Below are 23,231 nucleotides of genomic sequence, written 5' to 3' on the forward strand. Positions count from 1 at the left end.
CCAGTACTTAGGAGCTGAGTCAGGAGGATCATGATTCTGAAGCCAGAATGGGATATATCACTCTGGCTCCTGGGGGATCCAACACCTCTGACCTCCAAGGGCACCTGTTGCACTCACGTACACATATACATAATTAAAAATAATAAAAAATGTTTTTAAAAATAAAAAGAAGGTTGATATTTCATAAAATTTAAAGATGAAAACATAAATTTATAAACTTGAGTTGTTCCAAACCAGACTTAAAAGCTTTTCAGTAACAAACTCAAGTTATCAGTTATTTCATGTAAATTTAAATTAATTAAAATTTAAAATTCTGTTTCCCAGTCACAACACCTACATTTTAAGTGCCCAGAGGCCTTCTGTGACTTATGGGACAGGCTGAAGATCAGTGAGCAACTCTCATCCTTTTTTGGATCTTAGGACGCCTTCAGCCTGGCAACCAAGCCAGGGATCTGTGTGTCTAGCTCTCCAGGAGAACTAATGGTTCTCAGCTATTAGTCACCCTAGGGATGGCTTCTTCAACACTGTCTATTGTCCCTTTGCAAGGACATATCTCAGTCGGGGTAGAACTGTTGAGTGCTATGGACAAAGGGACTTCCTGCAGAGTACCTAATTACTTTGTCCCTCCATGCCCACAGTCATATGGGAAGGGGCTTCTAAAAGTCGTTGTTCTCCTTGGCCAAGCTAGCACAGTAAAGGCACCAAAAGGTTTCTCAACCCTAAGCCAGAAGGCAGTGGGTTAATGAGGGTGCTGTGTGGTTTTGGTTTTATTTTGTTTTGTTGTGGTGCTGGATCAAACTCAGCCTCACACATGCCAGGCAAGCTTTGAACCGCTGAGCTGCATCCCCATTCCAGAGATATTTCTTACCAGAAAACTGCTTGCTTTTTTTCTCATGGACTGCACGAACCACAGAATTCGCCTTTTTCCTCTCTCTGCTTTGACTCTAAGGAAACTTGGAGTCAAATTTTTGGAACAGTTCTTGTGTTAGTCCTTGTGTCATGAGTGCACTTCTGCATGCCAGTGGCCCAGCTTTATTTTCTCTTTCTTCCATAAACACACAATGCTCCTCCCATTTCATAGTTTAGATGTGGTTCATTCCCTAAGAGCTCATGTTCAACACATGGTCCCCAGGGTTGCTGTGTTGAGAGATAACATGGAATATTTAAGATGTGGAGCCCACTCCAAAAGTGGTAGCACACATCTATAATCCTAGCACTCAGGAGACTGAGGCAGGAGTATCCTGCCTTCCGAGCCAGCATGGGCTACATAGCAAGATCCTGTCTTTTAAAAACAGGAAACAAGAGACATGGGGCTTTGAGAAAAGTCTTTAGGTCACCAGGGGTATGCCCCAGAAAGGATTAAGGCAGCTTTCACTGGACCCCTAGGTTGGTTGTCTTGACAGGGTGCCAAATCCCCCACCCCCAGACCTGCATGTTCTCTCTGGGATCCCAGGGCCACACAATCCCTACACCCAATGGACAAAACTGACAAAATACGTTCTATTCAGGTTTTTGTATAGTTTATGACATCCAGGAGAGGGTTACTTACAAAGGCCTGAATACCCATGGCCCTTTCTCTACATCTCGGTTAAGCTCTTGAGATCCACGCCACCAGTGCCATGCCATGCCAGAATGCCCCCCACCACCAAGATGGAAACTTTCCCACACTTCCCAGCATTCTGAGTGTCTGTCCTAGACCCTCACTCTCATGTAATTGAAGCTGACCAATTGGGTGGGGGAGGGGGGTGACTGTCTCTAGTTCCCTCGGAGGACACGCCTACCCAACAACAGGATAGATATAAAAGAACAAGTTTGTCAAATCCCAGAAATATTTGGTTTCCAGCTTGACATGATCTCTCACCCTTTTGTAAACATTCCTTCATCATGATGCCATTCACCATGGAGTTCTCACCAGAGCTGGTACTGGATTCACACCCTGGAAGCTCCAGAACAGTGAGAAAAATAAACATCTTTCTTCATAAAGTAACTACTGTATTAGTTACTTTTCTGTTGCTATAATAAGACACCATGACCAAGGCATCTTACAGAAATAAGAGTTTATTTGGGCTTATGGTTCCAGAGGGATAAGAGTCTATCATGCCGGGGAGGCATGGCAGGAACCAGCTGGAGCAGAACATCCAGAGCTCATCTTCAAGCAGGCACAGGAAGCAGAGAGAGACAGGCTGGAAGTCTGCAAGCCATATATTCTCAAAGCCTTCCCCTAATGATGTGCATTCTCCAGCAAGGCCCCACCTCCTAAACCTCCAAAAACAGTGCCATCACCTGGGGAAACGTGTTCAAATACTTGGAGCCTACAGGGGACATTCATTTAAACCACCACTCCTAGGCTCAGGCATTTCACTGTTGTAATAGAAAAATGACTACTACTCTAATATATTCCCCCATGGCAGCATGCTGGTTCCTTTGGATGCTGCAAGACTGTGCAATTTACAAGTAAGCCTCTCAACCCGCCAACCCAGTCACTAGTCAACAGTACGACACAACATTATTTTCACCACACTTGTTATAAGATGACATAACATGTTCTACTATTCTTTCTCTGTTTCCCTTATTCAAAAGGATATAAGCTCATGAGGGCAGCAACTTTATCTGCCTTCCTGACTACTGAATCCCCAGAACTAGAGCAGTGAGTGCCTGGCACTGGAGACTCTCACGCATACTGATGAATGAACTGATGAATAAGCTGATGGGTCCTCACTCTTTAAAGTAACTACAATTTGAAGTTCTATCTCGTTTTGTTTTGTTTTATTTGTTTGAGACAAGATTTCACTATGCAGTTTCTGTGTGTGTGTGTGTGTGTGTGTGTGTGTGTGTGTGTGTGTGTGTGTGTGTGTATTGGAGACATGGTCTCACTATGAAGTTTGTTTTCTTGTGTGTGGGAGATGAGAGAGAGAGAGAGAGAGAGAGAGAGAGAGAGAGAGAGACTCCCTATGTTGTTCAGGCTGGCCTGGATCTCACAGTGCTCCTGCCTCAGCTTCCTGAGTGTTGGTATTACAGGTGTGCACTTCCACACCCAGTTTCTATCTCAGATAATGGTCACTAATAAATTTTTAAAGAGCTGTAGGGGTGACTGGTGGCAGTGTGGGGGAACACATTAAGTCTACAGTCTGAACAGGTTAGTCAAGAGGACATTGCCTCTGTTCTCTCATCAGAAAAAGTTGTTTTCATTATTCAGGGTTTTCATTATTGAAATTTTACACTTACATTATTCTACATACATTCACAACACTGATAATTTCTGTTGATGTTATGACTATTTGTTCTAAACATGTGCTGCTCTCCAGTCCTAGACTCATTCAGTTCATTTAACCAAAAATGCAAAAATAGATCATCAGAAATGTTATCACAAGGAACAAAGCTGCAGGATAGAAACCAGTCCGAGAGCAAATGCTAAGCTGCTGGCTTTGAAGGTGAATAAACCTTTTCACAGAAGCATCTTGAATTTATTTTAGGTGGTTTTGCATGCAGAAACCTTTTACTACTGCTAAGTTTTTCATAAGTTCCATGACTCCTGTGTTGTTGCAATATACAGTTTAAGAAACTGGGACTTAGAAGACCAAGAAGTCTCATGGCCTGCCACGGGAAGGGAGAGGAGGGAATAATTTGCTGGGCAATAATCTCAGCTATCACAGCATCAATGCTCCAGAAGAAGTACATCAAAGGTAAAGTAAGAATCCAGCATGAGGAGATGATGCGTGACAATTATGAAGTCACTATGAACAGAGAAAACAAACAAGAACAAGCCAGGGATTGAAAGTCACAGAGTCACCACTGACATAGAGATGCTATTACGCACTTGGGCCACTCTCCAGCATGTCCTGGGCCAGGGAGCGGCTGGGATTTCTTTAACTGTGGAACTGCACACCAAGGAGGACACCCACCACAGCTGGGATGGTTCAGGAAGTGAGCACACAAACAGGAGAAAGTGCAGAAAGAGAGAGAGAAGAAATTAAATGCATTTAAAGCAAGAAAACTATGGGCAACATGGATATGGTTTGAACGTTTCCTTATTGTGGTTTTTATAGTCTTTCAATTTAAAGAGGAAATAGTTTTTAAAGTTTTCACAAGACTTCACAGTAAATATCCAATCAATTCTCCTGTCTTCAGCCTTAGTAATTATTTGAAAATGTAAATCTCATCTCGACACATCCTACTGAAAACTCTACAGAGGTTTCCTGGTGCCCTGGTGGAAACCCTCCTTTCAGGGGTTTCCTAAAACTTTCTCAGCCTGGCTCTGACTACCTCTCTAGTCCCTCAGCTGCTTCCCCTCACACCAGGGGCTTCCCCCAACACACCCAGGATTGCTCCCCCCTCACATCCAAGGGTTCTAGTCATATAGATGTCTCTGTTTAATTTAACTTCATGGTCTCAGCTCAAAAGTTTTGCACACACCTCTCTCTCCCCACCAGAAACCCTTCCCTCCCTTCTTTCTGGCTAACCTCCCATGGCTTCCATGGACATATCACTTCCTCTGAGCCACGTCAGTGAGCCAAGTTCCATGGTCCTAACAGTCCTCACTCCACTCACACACGAAAGCAGGGCCTTGTGTCTGACCCACTCACCATTGTGTCCTCAGCCCCCTTGGAGAGTACATAGGCGGCACCTAAAATAGTCACTGAATGAAATTCATGGTTAAATAACTCCTATAAAGTACCATCTAACTTGGGATTGCTTCTTCCTGATCACTGTAAAACAAGACACACACTCATTTTTACTGTCAGTTTTTTAAAAATTTGAATCTTTAGAAGCCGCAGTTTCTGCCATGTTTTCCAGACTCCTCGGCCTTCTCCAGAGCTGCTAACTCTAACATCAGAGAATTTTTGCTACAAAAGAAACACTGCCATGCCAGCTCTTTCCCTGAAAGCTGCAAAATTCAGTGCACCATGGCACTGTCAACAAGCACCCTGCTTTGGATGTTCAAACTCTCCGGACTCCAGCTTTGCATCTGATTTAACATAGTCACCAAAATAAGAGTGTATCAGGCCGCAGGTGCCACGTGCCTGAAGAACAGCACAAGTGCTGCAAGAGGAATTGTTATTTTATGTGTATGCTGTATTGCCTGCATGTATGGAAATGCACCTGTGCTGTGCAGTGCCCACAAAGGCACTGGGGTTAGGATGGTTGTTGGCTGTGATGTGGGTCCTGGGAACTGAACCTGGGTCCTCTGCAAGAGCCATCAGTGCTCTTAATCATTGAGCCATCTCTCTAGCCCACCACTCTGGAGTTTTTAAACTATAGTCTTTTCTCAGGTATATGAATATAGTGTGTTTTCAAGTAAATTTTTTTATATTAATTAGAAATTATTAAAGAATATTTAAATATGTAAATATATACTACATAAATACAAAGTTTAACATTTTCCCATTATTAAATTACATCCTTAATTTACATTAAAATAATTGTATATTAACAATTGTATCTGGGCTGGAGACATACCTTAGTTGGTGGAGTGCTTGCTTAGTAATGCATAAAGCCCTGGCTTCCATCCCCAGCACACATCTGTACACCTGTAATTCCAGCTCTTGAGAGGTGGAGGCAGAAGGACCAGAAAGAAGTTCAGGGTTATCCTCAGCTACAATAGGGAGTTCTAGGCAAGCCTGGGCTACATGAGAGCGTGTCTCAAAAAAAAAAAAGATTTGGTAATAAATAAATTATAAAGTATTTATCATTCTGTTTGGTTTAAAGACAAAATGTATGATAAACATAGTTAATCCATGGGATTAAAAACTAAAATTACCCCTAGGACTAGATTTCTTTGAATTGTTTTGCATCAATATATTATTATTATTACAAAGTATTTCTTTCTAAATGACAGGTTTTCAAAATAAATCTGGATAATCATAATCTTTTTTACATTTGTTTGGTGTGTATATGTGTGTGTGTGTGTCTGTGTGTGTGTGTGTGTGCGAGCACATGCCACCATGCAAGTGTGGAGCTCAAAGGACAACTTACAGAGTTGGTTCTCTTCTTCCACTAATGTAGGTTCTGGGGATTGAACTCCGGCCATCAGGCTCAGCAGCAAACCATCTTGCTGGCCCCTAAATGGCAAGATTTTCAAAAAAAAGTTTCATGCTAGGATTTGCAAGCACTTCCTGTTGCCCACATGGACAACTCTAACTCTCCATAAATGAAGAAATGGATATGATCATTGCTTCACCTCCCCTTTAGACCACTGGCTTTTGAGAAAGCATGAGCAGCTCAGTGTGGACATTAGAATTCTGAATTAGCGCAGCTTGAAAACGTGATGAAGAGCATCTGAAGGGAAACTGCACAATCACCATGATTTTTATGCTCCTTTTTTCAAAGTGCTCCTTCAACTTCCCTCCTTTGGTGCATAGTCCATCCAGGGCATAAATTCAGGAGCATGTGGTCACGCAACCCTGCGCAGTCCAGCTCTGGGGTCACAGCCAGTAGGGGCTCCTCTGGCTTATCTGGACTGACCCTCAGAAGCTGCTGCTCTCACTGCTCTGCTTAAAAGGGGGAAATTTCAAAAAATCCTTTTTCTATTGGTATTCAGAAAATAGACACTTAAAGCAGAGCTGGGTTGGTGAGCAGGCAGTGGGTAAAGACGCTGACTGCCAAGCATGATGACCCAAGTTCACCACCCAGAACACAAATAGTGGAAGAAGAGAATTGACTCCTGAAAGCTGTCCTCTCACCTATATACACACACACACACACATACACACATACACACACACACACACACCCCAATATTGTTAACCAAAAAACAGATTTGAGCATCTCAGAAAATACACCACCCAGGTGAAGAAGGAATGCCAAGCTCTCTGCACAGTGCTCACCATGCACAATACCCACAGAGTACAATGCCCACGGCACATAGTGCTCACAGTACACAATGTTCATAATTCACAGCGCCCACAGTGCAGATGCACCACTGATGACCTATCTGAGTCCACAGGGCCCTTCTAGCACTAAGCTTCCACAGTCCTGTGGTATTAAAGGGCAGCTGGAAACATAAGTTCAAAGCCTTCAGACTCCAGTTCCACATACCAACATCGATGGCATTTATCACGATTTTCTTCTTTTAAGTAAAGACCTGAATGTTATAAAAGGCCATATTCCCTTAAACTATTCAATGTCATTGGTATGTCCTTTCAAATAACTATGACAGAAATAATACTTTCAATAGACAGTTTGCGGACAATCTTGCAATGACTCCACATTCTCCCAAGGGTCTGTAAGACAACAGGTTGGTGATGACTTATCTAAAAAAATGGATGGACGACAAATACGTCAGGCAATTCTCCATAAATATTGTTTTCTCTGCAGAGCTTTTGGAAGGTATTAATAGCAGGGAGCTTGACATTGTGTTTTTCTGATAAGAATCTGGAAGGAATGTGTGCATGTGTTAAACAGGCAGATTTTAAGAAACAATTGTGAGTAATAAGGTATGCCCTTCTTTCTTAATCATTATAATCACGATTTTTCTACCTTTAATTTTGGTAATCAGCCAAATTAGCCAGTCATGCATAACCTACTATAAAGATATGATATGCCACTGAAACGCAACTTTGAAAATTAAATGTATTACAGTAACACTCAGCATGATCCCCTGTGCATTATAAAACAACAATGAGTAAGATTTTATAAGATTTGACACTTTGGGATTAAGTCAAACATTCTGTAAGCAATGTTTTGCCCTATTGTTTGTATAAGCCCTTAATGGTTTGATTTTTTTTTTTTTTTACTTGTTCCTTTGATAATCAAGAGAATCAATTTTCAGGGCTGGAGAGATGGCTCAGTGGTTAAGAGTACTGACTGCTCTTGCAGAGGACCTGGGTTTGATTCCCAGCACCTACATGGTGGCTAATAACCATCCATAACTCCAATTCCAGGGGAATTCAACCCTTTCTTCTGATCTCACAGGCACTGCATGACATGGGTGCACTTACATACATGCAGACAATATACTCATACACATAAGAATAAAAATAATACATAAAATATTTTTTTAAAAAAAGAGAGAATCAATCTCCAAAGGTGGTCACAGTAGACAGTAGTTTAATCAATTACCAGACATGGTGACCCACTCCTATAATCCCACCTCTTGGGAAACTGAGATAGGAGGATTGCCATTTTGGGGCCAGTCTAGACTGCACAGTGACAACTGTCTCAAAAAGGGGGAAGAGGTCCCTTTACCAAGACTTGTACTTACGAGCCCTGGTTCAACTTCTCTTTAGAGATCTGTCTTTTCTTTCTTCTTAATTTGTAACTCACTTCTGAGGATATCAAATATGGAGGTAAGCCCACAGCAAGAACCACAGGGCCTATGAACTGCAGTTGATCCTGTGACTAGGCAGAGGATGGCTCTGTACCTACGTCAATCAGAAAGTGCAAATCTGAAAGCAGCCAATCTCCACATTCGTATAGTAGGGGTAGCATTGATTTCTCTCAAAAGAAGGTAACAGAGGAGGAAGAAAGTGGCAAGAAAGCAGGACAAATGTGGTGGAATTGCACACAATCATGGTAAATATTTCTGCTAAAATGACAGTAGAAAATCTGGGGAAAAGATGTCAGTTAATGACACTGTCAACTGTTTAACATCTTTTGACTTAAAATAGATCTTTTGTCAAGTGTGGTGGTACACACCTTTAATCCTAGCACTAGGGAGGCAAAAGCAGGCAGATCCCTGTGAACTCAAGACCAGCCTGGTCTACATAGCAAGTTCCAGACCAGCCAGCTACATAGTGAGACCCTGTCTTTAAAAAAATGAGAAGGGCTGGAAAGATTGTTCAGTGGTTAAGAGCAATGGCTACTCTTGTAGAGGACCCAGGTTCAGTTCCCAGCACCCACTTCGTGGTTCATAATCAACAAATATCCACTCCAGTTCCAGGAGGATCTGATGCCCTCTTCTGGCCTCCATAGTGGAGGCAAAACACTCAAACATATTAAAGATAAATAAACATTTTTATTTTTTTAAATAAACACTTTAATAAAAAAGATACATATTTCTAAAACTTTTATTATAAGTTTTGTTGTTGTTGTTGTTGTTGTTGTTTTTGTCTTTTTGAGACAGGGTCTCCCTGTAGCTCCAGCTGTCCTGGAACTCACTATGTAGACCAGGCTGGCCTCGAACTCACAGAGATCCTCCTGCCTCTGCCTTCTGAGTGCTGGGATTAAAGGCATGCGCCACCACACCCAGCTATTATAAGTTTTTATAACATTTATTTACTTAGTGTATGTGCATGTGCACACATACATGCATGTATGTGCCACTGTACATGTGTGAAAATCAGAAGACAATTTGCAGGAGTCAATTCTCTCCTTCTACTATGTGGGTCCCAGGAATTGAACTCAGGTCACCAGGCTTGGTAGCAAGTGCTTTGTCACTGAGTCATCACACCAGCCCTTAAAATACATCTTTTAAAATATATTTTAGGAGTGAAAAGATGTCTCAGTGGTTAAGAACACTAGCACTCTTGCAGAGAACCTGGATTCTGTTCCTAGCACCCACATGGCAGCTAACAACCATCCCTAACTCCAGTTCCAAATAATCAAATGCCCTCTTCTGGCTTCCTCAGGCATTGTTCACACATGGTGAGCATACATACATTCAGGCAAAACACTCACACACATAAAATACAGATAAACTTAAAATTTTTTTTCAATGTTTTTTAATGCTTCTTAGTTGCTGTTTTAAGTGTGTTATGTGGTAACTAGGTTCACACAGAAGAAAAACTTTATTCTCAAATAAGACTCCACCAGCAAACCCCCTTCATCGGGAGCCACTAGGCAGATGCAGACATGGAGGCTGTTGCCACCAGTAGAGACACTTGTATTTAACTGATGACTGCTGCCTTCATTGGTCTGCTAGGGATACAGAGCGATATGGACGGCGCACAGCAAAGGCATATGCTATACTATATGTGTTTTCCTTTCCTTTCTTTTTTGTTGTATGTGCAGATGTGGTGTGTGGGTGGGTGCATGTGCAGGTGTGAATCATACACAATGGAGTCCAGAGGTCACTCTCTGCTGGCATTCCTCAGGACCTGTTCACCTTTTTAAATATTTTATTTACTATCTTTATTTTATGTGTATGAGTGTATTGCCTGCATGTATGTGAGTGCACCCGTGTTGTGCAATGCCACAGAGGTCAGAAAAGGGCTTCAGATTCCCCTAAAACTGGAGTTAAGGACGGTTAGTAGCTGCCATGTGGGTGCTAGGAATCGAACCTGGGTCCTCTGCAAGAGCAGTCAGTGCTCTTAACCACTGAGCCATCTCTCCAGCCTGCCATTCACCTTTTTTTTAATTACATTTATTTGTGCATGTGTGTATTTGTGCATGTGTGCGCATTGCATGGCATATGTGTGGGAGTCAGAGAACAACTTCCAGGAGTCAGTTCTCTCTTTTCACCATGTGGGTCCTGGGAATTGAACTCCAGTCGTCAGGCTTAGAGACAAGTGCCTTAGCCCATTTCATTGGCCCAAGACATGGTTATTTTTTTAGACAAGGTCTCTCACTGGGGCCTAGAACTGGCCAGTTATGCTATCATGACTGGCCAGTGAGTCCCAGAGATCCTCCTGGCTCTTCCTCCCCAGTGCTGGGATGACAAACACACGCCACCATAGCCAGCTTTTTATGTGGGAGCTGGAGATCAAACGCAGGTCCTCATGCTTGCACAGCAAGCACTTTACCAAGTGAGATATCTCCCCAGCTGCCTCTTCTCTTTCTTTTTGAGATAAGGTCTGGCCTTAAACTCATAATCTCCCTGTCTCAGCCTCCCAAGTGTTGAGATTACAGGTGTATGTGCACACCTGTACATCTGGCTTATACACTTTTTTTTACGTGTGTGTATGAGTGTTTTACCTGCATGCATGTAAATGCACACATGTGTGCAATGCTTGAGGAAGCCAGAAGATGGTGTTGGATTCCCTGGAACTGGAGTTACTGACTGTTGTTAGCTGCCAGGTGAATGCTGGGAACTGAACCCAGATCCTCTGCAAGAGTAGCCAGTGCTCTTAACCACTGAGTCATTTCTCTAGCCTCCTCATGCACTCTTTTTGATCCCAAACACTAACTGCTTTTGCAAGTCTGAAACTAACTTGGTGCCTCAAGCAAGTAAATGTTTTAAAAGAAAGGCTGGGACATTCGCTGTCTATACAGAACTCAGTAAATTAGCCATGAGCAACAAAGTTGACGTGATGTTCGCACACCTACAACTGGAGAGCTAAGCAGTTTCTGGATCTCAGAAAAGAACAATACATCAACATTTTTATAGCAAAGCAGAACAGATTCCAATGATGAATCATGCCAGTCCCACACAGGCAGGAGTCTTTAAGAATGTCAGCTTGAATAACAAGAGTTTAATTACAAAGTCCATGAGTTATGATCAAGAGTCCCAGCCTCCTGTGAGCCAGCTTCCAACCTCTGTACCACAACTGCACAAGTGACGACCTCACAAGCCCCTCTTTTTTGAAAACACAGGGGCAGTCAAGACTGCAGACTAAGGCCTTCAAGGCAAGCACTTTGCAAAGACCAAGCTATTAGCTACAGAAGTTTTTGTTAACAAGCTATCCACCTGTCCCGTCTCAGTGATCCTCCACTAATCAGTCAACAATATGAAATGGATCTTTCCTCTTACAGAAATGGATGTGCGGTGTGATGTTGGACACATGAATGCCACTCTGCCTTCAAGCAGTACGACTTTGGAAATGAATAGGAATTTAGAGTTATGATTCAGCTCAAGAGACCATGCCACTCCTCTTGCTTCCTCAGTCAGTCCTCTGAGGCAATCAATCCACCATCGCCTCTCAACAGGATTCTTGCAGTAGCTTCCTAACAGTTTATGCTTTCCACCCCAACCTATATGCCGTAACCTTAGCACAGCCCAAATGAGAACGTAGCCATGTTAGAGCACACCCTGACACTCACACCCTGACCCTTGTCTGCTCTTCACTCAGAGTCCTTCTGTGCCTGAAATGTTCCACGATCTGATAATTCCCTTGCTACAACTGCTTTGACCTCAGCTCTTCACTCTACTGCAGTCATTCTGGTCTCCTTGCTGGACCGTGGGCACCCTGGACACATGTCCACCTTGGGGTCTTTGCAGAGCCTCTTCCTCAGCTATTCATTTGGTTCCTGCTCTTCAGATTTTATTTCATTGTCTCCCATTTAGCAGCCTTGTGGTACTGAGGTTAAACTCAGGGCCTCACGCATGCTAGGCAAGCACTCTTCCACTGAGCAATACCCTCTACCCAGTTTTTTCTATATTAGAATGTTACTTCCCACATGCTAAACAGTTGAAGACTCAGATTTAAATTTTAAAGCCTGTTTGTTTTGCTGTGTTTTGTTTTAACCTGTATGTACTCCTATGTGTATTTGCGTGGGTGTGGGAGCTAACACATAGGAATAGTGATCAGAGGACAACTTGTAGGAATGGGTTCCCTCCTTCCACCATGTGCATCTCAGGGATTGAATTCAGGTCAGCAAGAGCCTGCATCTGCTGAGCCATCTTGCCAGTCTTTTGATTTGTTTTAAGACAAGTCACACCATGTAGCCCAGGCTGGCCTCAAACACTCACTCCTCCTGCCTCAATCTCCCAAGTGCTGTGATTACAGGCACAGTCCACCATGCCTGGTTTAAGGCCCCTTAATGAATTTGGCTCTTCTCCCAGTATGTCTTCCAAGTCAATGGAAGCCTGCCTGAGCGCAGTTAAGAGGCCTGTCTTCCCAGGGCCAGGCCAGCTCTTCAACAGAAAGGCATTGTTACAGTTGGAATGTGAAAGGTCCCCCACAGGCTCCTCCATTTGAACATTGGTCCCAGGTGGTAGATCTAGTCTAGGAAGTTGTAGCACCTTTGAGGCAGGAAGTGGCAGAGGTGGGTCACTGGGGATGTGCCTCTGACAGTCACAGCAGAGGCTGCTTCCACTCAAGCCGTCTGTCTCCTGTCTGCCACTGTATTGTGACCAACTATAGCTCCCACCACCATGGAACAAATTTCCTCAGCCACCATGTCTTTTCTACCACAAGAGACTGTGTCCTCTGAATTGTGAACTGAAATAACTCTCTCCTCCTTTAAGTTCCTTCTGTTTTGTCACAATAACATGAACAGAAACAAACACAGACATAGATTTCCCAGCACCCACATGGCAGCTAACAACCTTCTAGAACTCCAGTTCCAGGTAATCCAATGCCCTCTTCTGGCCTCCACAGGCACTATACACATGTGGTGCACTCACATACATGCAGGCAGAACACTCATGCACATAAAATACATATAAAAGTTTCAAAATTAAAAAAGAGAGATGAACAGGCATTCTAATCTATTAATCCTTCCAAAACCTGTGTCCAAGGTTGGCCCTCCCCCCTAGGCATTGCAGAATACTTTTCTATTTCATCAGTTATTACCCCTGTGGTCAGCAAAAGATATAAAGACTGATCTGGGTGTGGAGGCTCCTGCTTGTAATCCCTGAATTTGGGAGGCAGGGGTAGAGGCAAGTTCAAGCCTGCCTGAACTACATGAGACCCTGTTTCAAAGAAAGAAAGAAAAAAAGAGCATGAGCAGGTCACCGAATACTGACACCACCTCCCTTGCATTTTCCAGAGTCTTGGGAACTCCTGCAATTAAGTTACACATCTGTATACTCTACTACAGGAAATTACCGCTCTTACCTTCTCAGGCATGCCCCATATCCCTCACCCCAACAATGCCATGGGTGCCCCCTTATTGTCTATGCCATTTACCTCACAAAACTCATGGACGGTACTTCTGCACACCCCTCTTCCTGTCGCTGTTTTGCTTAAGATGGAGCCCTCACCTCCCTGACTGCCTTCAGAAACCATTCCTTCCTCTCAGAGAGGAGCTCTTCAGATCTCCTAAGGCACAAGCTCATTCTTTGTAGAAAGGATTTTTTAAAAAGCCAAACTCCTTTTCCTGTGATCACGGGCTCAATATACAATAGCTCACTTCTTTTTATTTACTTATTTTATGCATATGAATGTTATGCCTACATGTATGTAAGTACACCATATGCATGCAATGCCCACAGAGGCCAGGAGTGGGCCTTTTCATTCCTAGTTCTAGAATATTTCATTCACCCAAAATCACATGTCCTTCCCGAGCTGCACTGTGTACAATGGAGGAAGGGCACCACCTCTCATTGCTTTGATTTGTTAATTCTCAAGCACATCCATAGTCATTCATTCATTTATTTATTCATTCATTATCATTTTGGATGGAGTACCAAACTGAGGTTCCCAGGAAACAAGATCAGATGCTCAAATCACAAAACACAAGCACACATGGTTTTTGCTAGGGTTAATTAAAAGTTATTAGTCCAGGGGCTGGAGAAATGGCTAAGCAATTAAGAGCACTGGCTGTTCTTGCAGAAGACCCGGGTTCAAATCCTAGCACCCACATAGTGGCTAACAACCATCCATAACTCCAGTTCCAGAGCGGCGTCCTTTTCTGTTCTCTGTGGGCACCGCATGGCACAGGTACGTGTAGATACATGCAGACATAATACTCATACACATTAAAATAAATTTAAATTTTTTTAAGTTGTTAGTCCAGATTATATCCACTTGTAAAAGTCATGTCCACATACTACTCCAGGCATTACAAGGGGTACAGATGAGCAGGAAGATAAGTAAGGCAAGGTAGTGGGGCAGGATTTGAGAAGTTCTGGGTGCTGAATAGCAGATGCAGATTCTAGAGGGTGGCTCTGGCACAGAGAGCATCTAGAACTTCTCAAATCCTATCCTTTGGGGGGTTTATGGAAGCATCATAATGGGGTCATGACTGAGTACATCATTGGCCATTAGTGAGTAACTCAACTTTCAGCCCTCCTCCCTCCCAGAAGATGAGGGAAGGGGTGAGTACAGGCTGAAGGTACTAGAAGTTTCTACCAGAGGGTCACATGGTTAATTTCTGCTGGTAAATATCCTCTCATCCTGAGACTGTCTGAATCAGAGGCCCTGACTCTAGAATTGTCTTCCTCTTGGGGCTGGAAAGATGACTCAATGATTAAGAGCTCTTGCACAGGACTGGAGTTCAGTTCCTAGTACCAGCATCAGACACCTTATAACCCCTGTACCTTGGGGCTGGAGAGATGGCTCAGCTGTTAACAGCACTGACTGCTCTTGAAGAGGACCAGGGTTCAATTCCCAGCACCCATGTGGTGACTATGAACCATTCTTGACTCCAGTTCCAGGGGAATCTGAAGCCCTCTTCTGACCTCCACAGCATTGCACAACATGGGTGCACTCACATACATGCAAGCAATGCACTCGTACACATAAAATGAAAATAATAAATAAAATATTTTAAAAAACAACCCCTGAACCTCTAGCTTCAGGGGGATCTGATGCCCTCTTCTGGCCTCCACAGGCAACCGCACTCATGTGCTCATGCACAAATAAAACTAAAATCTTGTAAAAATATTAAAAGTTTCTCATTCCCTTGTTTTGGCCTTGACCTTGTCTTCTCTGAAAACTTTATACCCAACAAAGCTATTACCAACTATAATTGTATGAGAATAAAAGAGGTGTTTCTAGTTCCTGAACATGTTTTCTTTTTATTTGATAAACATGGGCAGAAACACCTTCCCCCACCCATTAAGAAGAGCACAGCAACGGCTGACTAGCTATACCTGTTACTGGAGTTTCCACTTGAAGCAAATTATTGTTATTACCAGGTTATCAGCCCTTTAAAAAAATCTCTTAATGGAAAAGCTAACAGTTCATTAACTATAATGAGTGCCATCGGTCCAGCAGAGGGAAGGCAATGGCATGAACCTGGCCTTTCACAACCCAAAGGGCTCATGACAAGGCTGGCCAACAGCAAACAGTAAGATCCTGGCATCAGTCCCAAACACTCTGCAGCTGTGACTCCTGCTGCTCCTCAAAGCCCCTCTGTTTACAGGACACCCGGCTTGTACCTCGAGAGAGCACAGTGCATCTGCAGGACAGTTGACAGAGAAGGGAAGAGAGCTACTGCCCTCAGCCGACATGAAACATTAACCTCAGACCCTGAGCTGCAGGCAGAACCTGTTATCACAAGTGAGCTCTTTGCTCACAGTTTGAATTTTTTTTTCTGGAGAGTGTTTACTTAAATGAAATTAGTTATCCACTGGGGCAGGGTTCAAAGCTCAACAGATAAGTCCCATCAGCTGCTAAAAAGATGGAAGCCTGGGGAAGCAAGGGGGAAGAGCAATGCTGGATTAAGCCTAGGGTTCGGAACATCTCCATGCCATAAAAATTACATGGTCTTCTTTTAGACCATCAGTTCATTTAAAGCCACTATAAGAGGGAACTAATTAATTGCTAATATTCTCTTCAAAATGATCTCCCAGGTTGTAAGGGGTATCATGTGCCCCTTCTTCCTCTGTCATCAGGTGATGCCGGACTGAGGCATCTATGGAAAAGTTGATTCTAAGCAAATGCAGATATCTTGGCATATTAAATCCTAGTGTTCCCTTCATAAGCTACTCTAGGACAAAGCCAATTGTTTTGTTTGTTAAGAAAAGCTCTCATTAGCACACGCTGGCCTACAACTCACTAAGTAGCCAATGGGGATCCTAAACTTCTGATCTTCCTGCCGGGGAGATAACAGCACTTGCTGCCAAACCTAATAACCTGAGTTCAATCCCCAGAGCCTACAAGGTAGAGAGAACTGGCTCCCATAAATTGACCTCTGGCCACTGTATGAGCACACATGCACACATACCACACCACACACACACACACACACACACACACACACACACACACACACACACAGAGTAAACCAGAGTAATTTTCCTACAATAATGAACCTTTAATTTTAAAAAATCACTAATATGTTAACTTACCAAATTTAAATATTCACTAGTCATACAAAATTTTATTCAAGAGTCTACAGAAAAGAAAGAGTATTCACTGAAAAAAATATATCTAGTTTTTACTTTCTTTTGATAGCAACTGGTAAGAAGTTTAAAGTCTATAACTTAAATAGAATGATACTTGTGAAATCTGAGTAAAAATAAGCAGAAAAAGACAAACAAAAATGTAATCTTTTATTCCAACAGTATAAAATGAAAAGAGTAATAAAATTCTTGAAAAACAATTCCCTCTCCAAAGAAAAAAATAATTTTAAAAGGAAAATGAAATTATGAAATTTGCAAGAATGGATGAAAGTGGAAAATAGTCCATTGAGGTAACTCAGGCATGCTCAGAAAGACAAACACCATGTTTTCCTCATATATGACTCCTAGCTTCTCATTTTTAAAAATATTTTATTAGGGTTTTTTTTTATGTGTATGAGTATATTGCCTGCTTGTACGTGCACCAGTGTGGTGCAATGCCTGAGGAGGACAGAAGAGGGCATCAGATCCCTGGAACTGGAGTTATGGACACTTGTTATCCACCATGTAGGTGCTGGGACTCAAACCCCTGCAAGGACATCCAGTGCTCTTAACTTCTGACCTATCTCTCCAGCCCCTTAGCTTCTAATTTTTATGTGCTCATGTATGGGCGAATGATTATGTATAGAGAGAGGCTGAGAAACTAGAAAGGGTCCAGTAAGAGAAGAAAGAGGCTGTAAGAGAGAGGGTGGGGCGACAATGGAAGGCACGTGATGAGAACTTGGACGAGGGATTCTGGGGGCTGAGGGGTTTAAGGGGGGATGGCAGTGGAAAGATGGGGAGAGGAGGAGGTGTCGGGGAAGAGCCGAGCAGAGGAAATGCATAAAGAAACTGGCTAGTCTGTAGGCTCCTTTTTAGAATTCTCTTTCAAACCCCTTCCGGGTTCATGCTCGCCTCTTCCTACCCATCAAGGCTATCCAGATGTCTCTTGTTTATTCTGCTGGTTTGGATACTGCTGTTTTGTGCCAGTGTATTTTTCTTTTTGGTCAAAATGTTCTTGCCTGGCATGCCTTTAATCCGTGTTGCAATCTAGTCCCCATAAGCATGTTTGTGGTCTACCATGTTTTTAGTAATGTCAGTGATAGAACCTTTATGTTTCAACCTTGTATTTAGCATTTCTATCACGAGGGGTTTTTTTTGTTTTTGTCTTTTCTTGTCTGCTTCAGCCCTCGATCATTTTTTCTTACCTCCCTGCACCCCGGCAGGCAGGTGTCTGTGGCTAACAGCATGGGTGTGTCTACCTCCCCACACATCTGTTCAGGATCACTGAATCCCTTAAACAGAAGGGTTCATGTACATATATGTAGGGGGAGAGATCTGGCTTAATGAAAATGGGTTCATAATACACATCTTTAAGTTTCGATTTTCTCATTTAAAAGACTTGCCATGGGGTTGGGGATGCAGTCCATTGACAGAGTGCTTGCCTACCAGGCACAAGCCCTGGGTTAGATCCCCAGCACTGCAAAAGAAAAGAAAAAGACAAAGAAGGAAGGAGGGAAGGAAAGAAGAATTTTGAAGGGATGTGACTCGGGGGTTAATCCCCAGCCCCACATAAACCAAGTATGGTGGCACACACCTGTAATCCACCACTCAGGATGTTCAAAGTTATCCTCAGCAAGGGGCTGAAGAGATGGCTCAGTGGTTAAGAGCACTGGCTGCTCTTGCAGACAACCTGAGTTTTGTTCCCAACACCCACATGGCAGCTAATAGCTGCCTGTAACTTCAGTTCCAGGGGATCCAACACCCTCTTCTGGCATCCATGGACTTTCCATAATGACATGGGTACACTTATATACAAGCAGACAAAACACTCATATGCATAAAATAAAAAAGAAATCAAAAAAACTTTTTAAAAAGTTATCCTCAATAGTTTTCTTTTTCCTTTTGTTTGTGTGGGGGCGGTGGGTGGGTGGGTGGATGTGTGTTTGTATGGATGTTTGTTCGTTTTTTGAGACAGGGTCTCTGTGTAGCCCCAGGTGGCCTGGAACTCATTATGTAGACCAAGCTGGTCTCGAACTCACAGAGATCCATATGTCTCTGCCTTCCAAGTACTAGGATTAAAGGTGTGTATCACCACACCCAGCCTCAGCAAGTTTTCTTGACATATTTTTCAAGGCAAAAAAAAATGGATGTCAGGGCTGGAGAGATGGCTCAGCACTTAAGAGCATTGGCTGCTCTTGCAGAGGACCAGGGTTCAGTTCCCAGCACTCACATGGCAGCTGACAACCATCTGTAACTCCAATTCCAAGGGATCTGATGCCCTCTTCTGTTCTCTGAGGGCACTGCATGACACAGGTGCACTTACACACATGCTGGCAAAACACTCATACACAAAAATGAAAATAAATCAAAATAATTTTTAATTAAAAAAAGGATGTCAGGTCATCTTTCCAAGAAGTAGATCCAGATCTAATGCATTCTTTAGTAGTTGCATAATATTCCAATGAATAGCTGTTCAACTATTCATTGAACCATTCCCTGATGGTGAGCATTTAAGTTGTGCTCAGGTGTGGTGTTTGTTTGTTTGTTTAAACCATTTCAAACAAAGCTGCAGTAAAGATTGATACGTGTGAATCCCTAATTATTGGTGCTTTAGTTGTACAAGACCAAATTCCAGGAGTGTTTGTCTATTTTTTTAATATTTTATTTATTATTTTTATTTTATGGGTATGAGTGTATTGCCTGTGTGTGTAAGTGCACCCATTTCATGTAATGCCCACAGAGGTCAGAAAAAGGATTCTCCTTGAACTGGAGTTACAGATGGTTGCTAGCCACCATGTGGGTGCTGGGCTTCGAACCCAGGTCCTCTGTAAGAGCAGTCAGTGCTCTTACTGCTAAGCCATCTCTCTAGCCCCGTGTTTGTCTATTTGTACCTATGTTATGTACATAAGGTCAAAAATGGTGTTATGCTACATACCACTTTGTATTTCCTCCTTTTTCCACTGCTGCACTTCTGTCTAGTGGTGCCACTTGCAGACCTCCTTTGCTAGTCTCAACAGCTGCACAACATTGCAGCAAGCCCTGCTTCATATCACTTGTCACACTCTGGGTGGCTTTATACATCACTAACACAGTGGCCAGGTACTTTTAAAAGACTACTGAAAGTTCAGGACCTGGGATTATATTTCAACTCACCTACAGTCTAATTTGCTTGTTGTCCAAGGTTTGACCCTATGCACTGAAATAAGTGAATAAATAAATAAGGCCATTAAAAAAAGACTACTGAAAGGTTATCACAATTTAAAATAAAACACCAAGGGGCTGAAGAGATGGCTCAGCAGTTAAGAGTACTGACTGATCTTACAGAGGTGTGGGGTTCAACTCCCAGCACCCACATGGCAGCTAACAACTGTCTGTAACCCTAGTTCCAGGAGAATCTGATGCCGTTTTCTGATTCTGTGGCATTGCATGATGTGGGTGCACTTACACACATGCGGGCAATACACTCATACACAAAAAATTAAAATAAAAAAATAAAATACTAAAAATAAATAAAACATCAGAGCTGGGTGTGGTGGCACATAGAACCCCAGCATCAGAAGGCAGAAGCAAGTGAATCTCTGTAAGTTTGAGGACAGCCTGGCCTGCACAGTGATTTTCAGGGCAGACAGGGTTATACAGTGAGACCCTGTGTCAAAAAAAATTATAAAATAAAATTTAAAAATAGGCCCTCACCTCCCTCTGCTTCCCTGGACCTGCAGGACCCACCACAGGCCTCTCTCCAACCCGCAGGCCTCCTCTCTCCAGGGTAAGTCCATCACGGCTTCCGAGCCTTGACTCCCCAAGCCTCATTCACCTTCCCATCTCCCCCACCAGTCTCTCCTCCTAGCCTGGGTCCTGTCACATTCCTTCTCTTGGGGCCCTGGACACCTGGAGAACCAATACTGCTTCCTGATCCCTTTCGTCCAGACCACCTCAGTGCCTTCTCTGGTCCCCAGGAGCACTGGTCCCCAGGCCCGGCCCTCACCTCCCTCTGCTTCCCTGGGCCTGCACCACCTGCCAGCCTCTTTCCAGGATGTGGGGTCTGACCTTTCCTCTTCCTGATCCTTTACACACAGACCAACCCAGCTCCTGAATGCAGTCCCCAGGAGCCCTGGTCCCCAGGCCCGGCCCTCACCTCCCTCTGCTTCCCTGGGCCTGCACCACCTGCCAGCCTCTTTCCAGGATGTGGGGTCTGACCTTTCCTCTTCCTGATCCTTTACACACAGACCAACCCAGCTCCTGAATGCAGTCCCCAGGAGCCCTTGGAGCCCCCTCCCGCCCCATCTTCCTTTCCATCTCTGTGTGGCACAGCAACCAGCTGCCCTAGACCAGCATCTTTCCTGGGCCTGGCTCCCAGGCCAGTCCAACCCCCAAATTCCTGAGGCCAAAATCGTTTCTGGAGGGATCCAGACCTTAGGAGAAAGCCTGAGAGCATCTGATCCTCATCTGACTTGGGCCTCTGTGGGAACTCCTGAAGACAAAAGCAATCTGGCCACTCCAATATAAAATCAAAAGAGAGAACCAGAAGCTTGGACAGACCAGCTTTTCATGCCCAAAAAGTAAACCACAAAGACACATAAAGTTTACAAAAAAGAAGCAGACCTAAACTTGAAGGCTTAAATCTCACACAAGAATCAGAAACTACAAAAGAAATCCACATGTCAAAATCACAGAGAAAAAAATAAAAACATGAAAAAACAAAATAACATATCCCCAACCAAATACCAATAGTCCTCAAACGAGAACCCCCTAGAGATAATGCAGGACATGGAACTCAAAAGAACAATTATAAACATGATAAAAGAATTCAGTGAAATTAAAGAACACACAAACAAAGAAATCAAAGAACTGAAGGAAGATAGGGATAAACTTCTGAATGAATTCAGAAAAGAGTTAGAAATATTGAAACGAAGAAGGAAGTGAAACAGTCAGTAAGCCAATTAGAAATGAAAGGAGAAAGCCTCACCAATAGGATGAACGAAATGGAAAACAGAGTATCAAGACTGGAAGATAAAGTAGATGAACTAGACCACTCAAGCAAAGATTATGAAAAATTTAAGAAATCACAAGAATGGAAATATGGAGGAATTCTGTGACACCATAAAAAGACCAAACTTACAAATCATAGGCATACAGGAAGGAGAAGAATCCCAAGATAATGGCATGGACCAGATCGTCAAAAGAATCATGGAAGAAAATTTCCCCAAATTAAAGAAAGACATGCCCATACAAATACAAGAAGCATATAGAACACCAAACAGACAGGAGCAGAAAAGAAACTCTCCACGGCACATCATAGTAAAAACACTAAACGTACAAAACAAAGAGACAATACTGAAAGCTGCAAAAGAGAAACAAGTCACACATAAAGGAAAACTCATTAGGATTACAGCTGACTTTTCAGTGCAGACTATGAAAGCCAGAAGAGCCTGGACCAATGTATTCCCAGTTCTAAATGACCACAGATGCCGACCCAGATTACTGTACCCAACCAAAATGTCTATTATACTCAAAGAGGAAAGAAAAATCTTCCATGATGTAAATCGACTGAAGGAATTCATGGCCAGAAAACCAGCCCTTCAGAGAGATCTGGAAGCAATACAAAGAGCTGAAGAAAGAAATGACTATACCCAAGGGATTTCAGAAAGAAATCCAATGAAGGTATAACTATGGAAAAGTACAGCTTCATCAAGAATATAAACAGAAATAGAAATGACAGGATTCAATAACCATCTTTCATTAATAACTTTAAATATTTATGGCCTGAACTCCCCAGTCAAAAGACACAGATGAGGTGAATGTATTAAGAAACAAAACCCATCTTTTTGTTGTCTGCAAGAAACTCGTCTCACTTTCAAGAACAGACACTATCTCAAAGTGAAAGGATGGAAAAAATATTCCAAGCAAATGTCACTAAGAAAAAACAGGCATAGCAATTCTAATATCTGTCAAAAGAGACTTTAAACTAAAACTAATCAGAAGAGACAAAGAGGGCCACTTCATTTTGATCAAAAGAACAATAAATCAAGAAGATATTCACCAAACTCTGGTGCACCCAACTTCATAAAAACAATACTACAGGGCTTAAAGACCCAGATTAATCCCAACTCATTAATAGTAGGGGACTTTGAAACCCCACTGTCTCCATTAGATAGGTTAAAAGGGCAGAGAGTTAACAGAGAGACATCTGAATTAAACAATACCAAATATCAAATGGACTTAACAGACATCTACCGAGTATTCTGCCCAAGCACCAAAGGACATACTTTCTACTCAGCACCCCATGGAACTTTTGGCAAAATCGACAATATACTGGGGCACAAAACAAAGCTCAACAAATAAAAAAAGACTGAAATAATTCCAC

This window comes from Nannospalax galili, unplaced genomic scaffold (assembly GCF_000622305.1).
Source record: "Nannospalax galili isolate Female #2095 unplaced genomic scaffold, S.galili_v1.0 scaffold113, whole genome shotgun sequence".
In the NCBI taxonomy this organism is placed as follows: Eukaryota; Metazoa; Chordata; class Mammalia; order Rodentia; family Spalacidae; genus Nannospalax; species Nannospalax galili.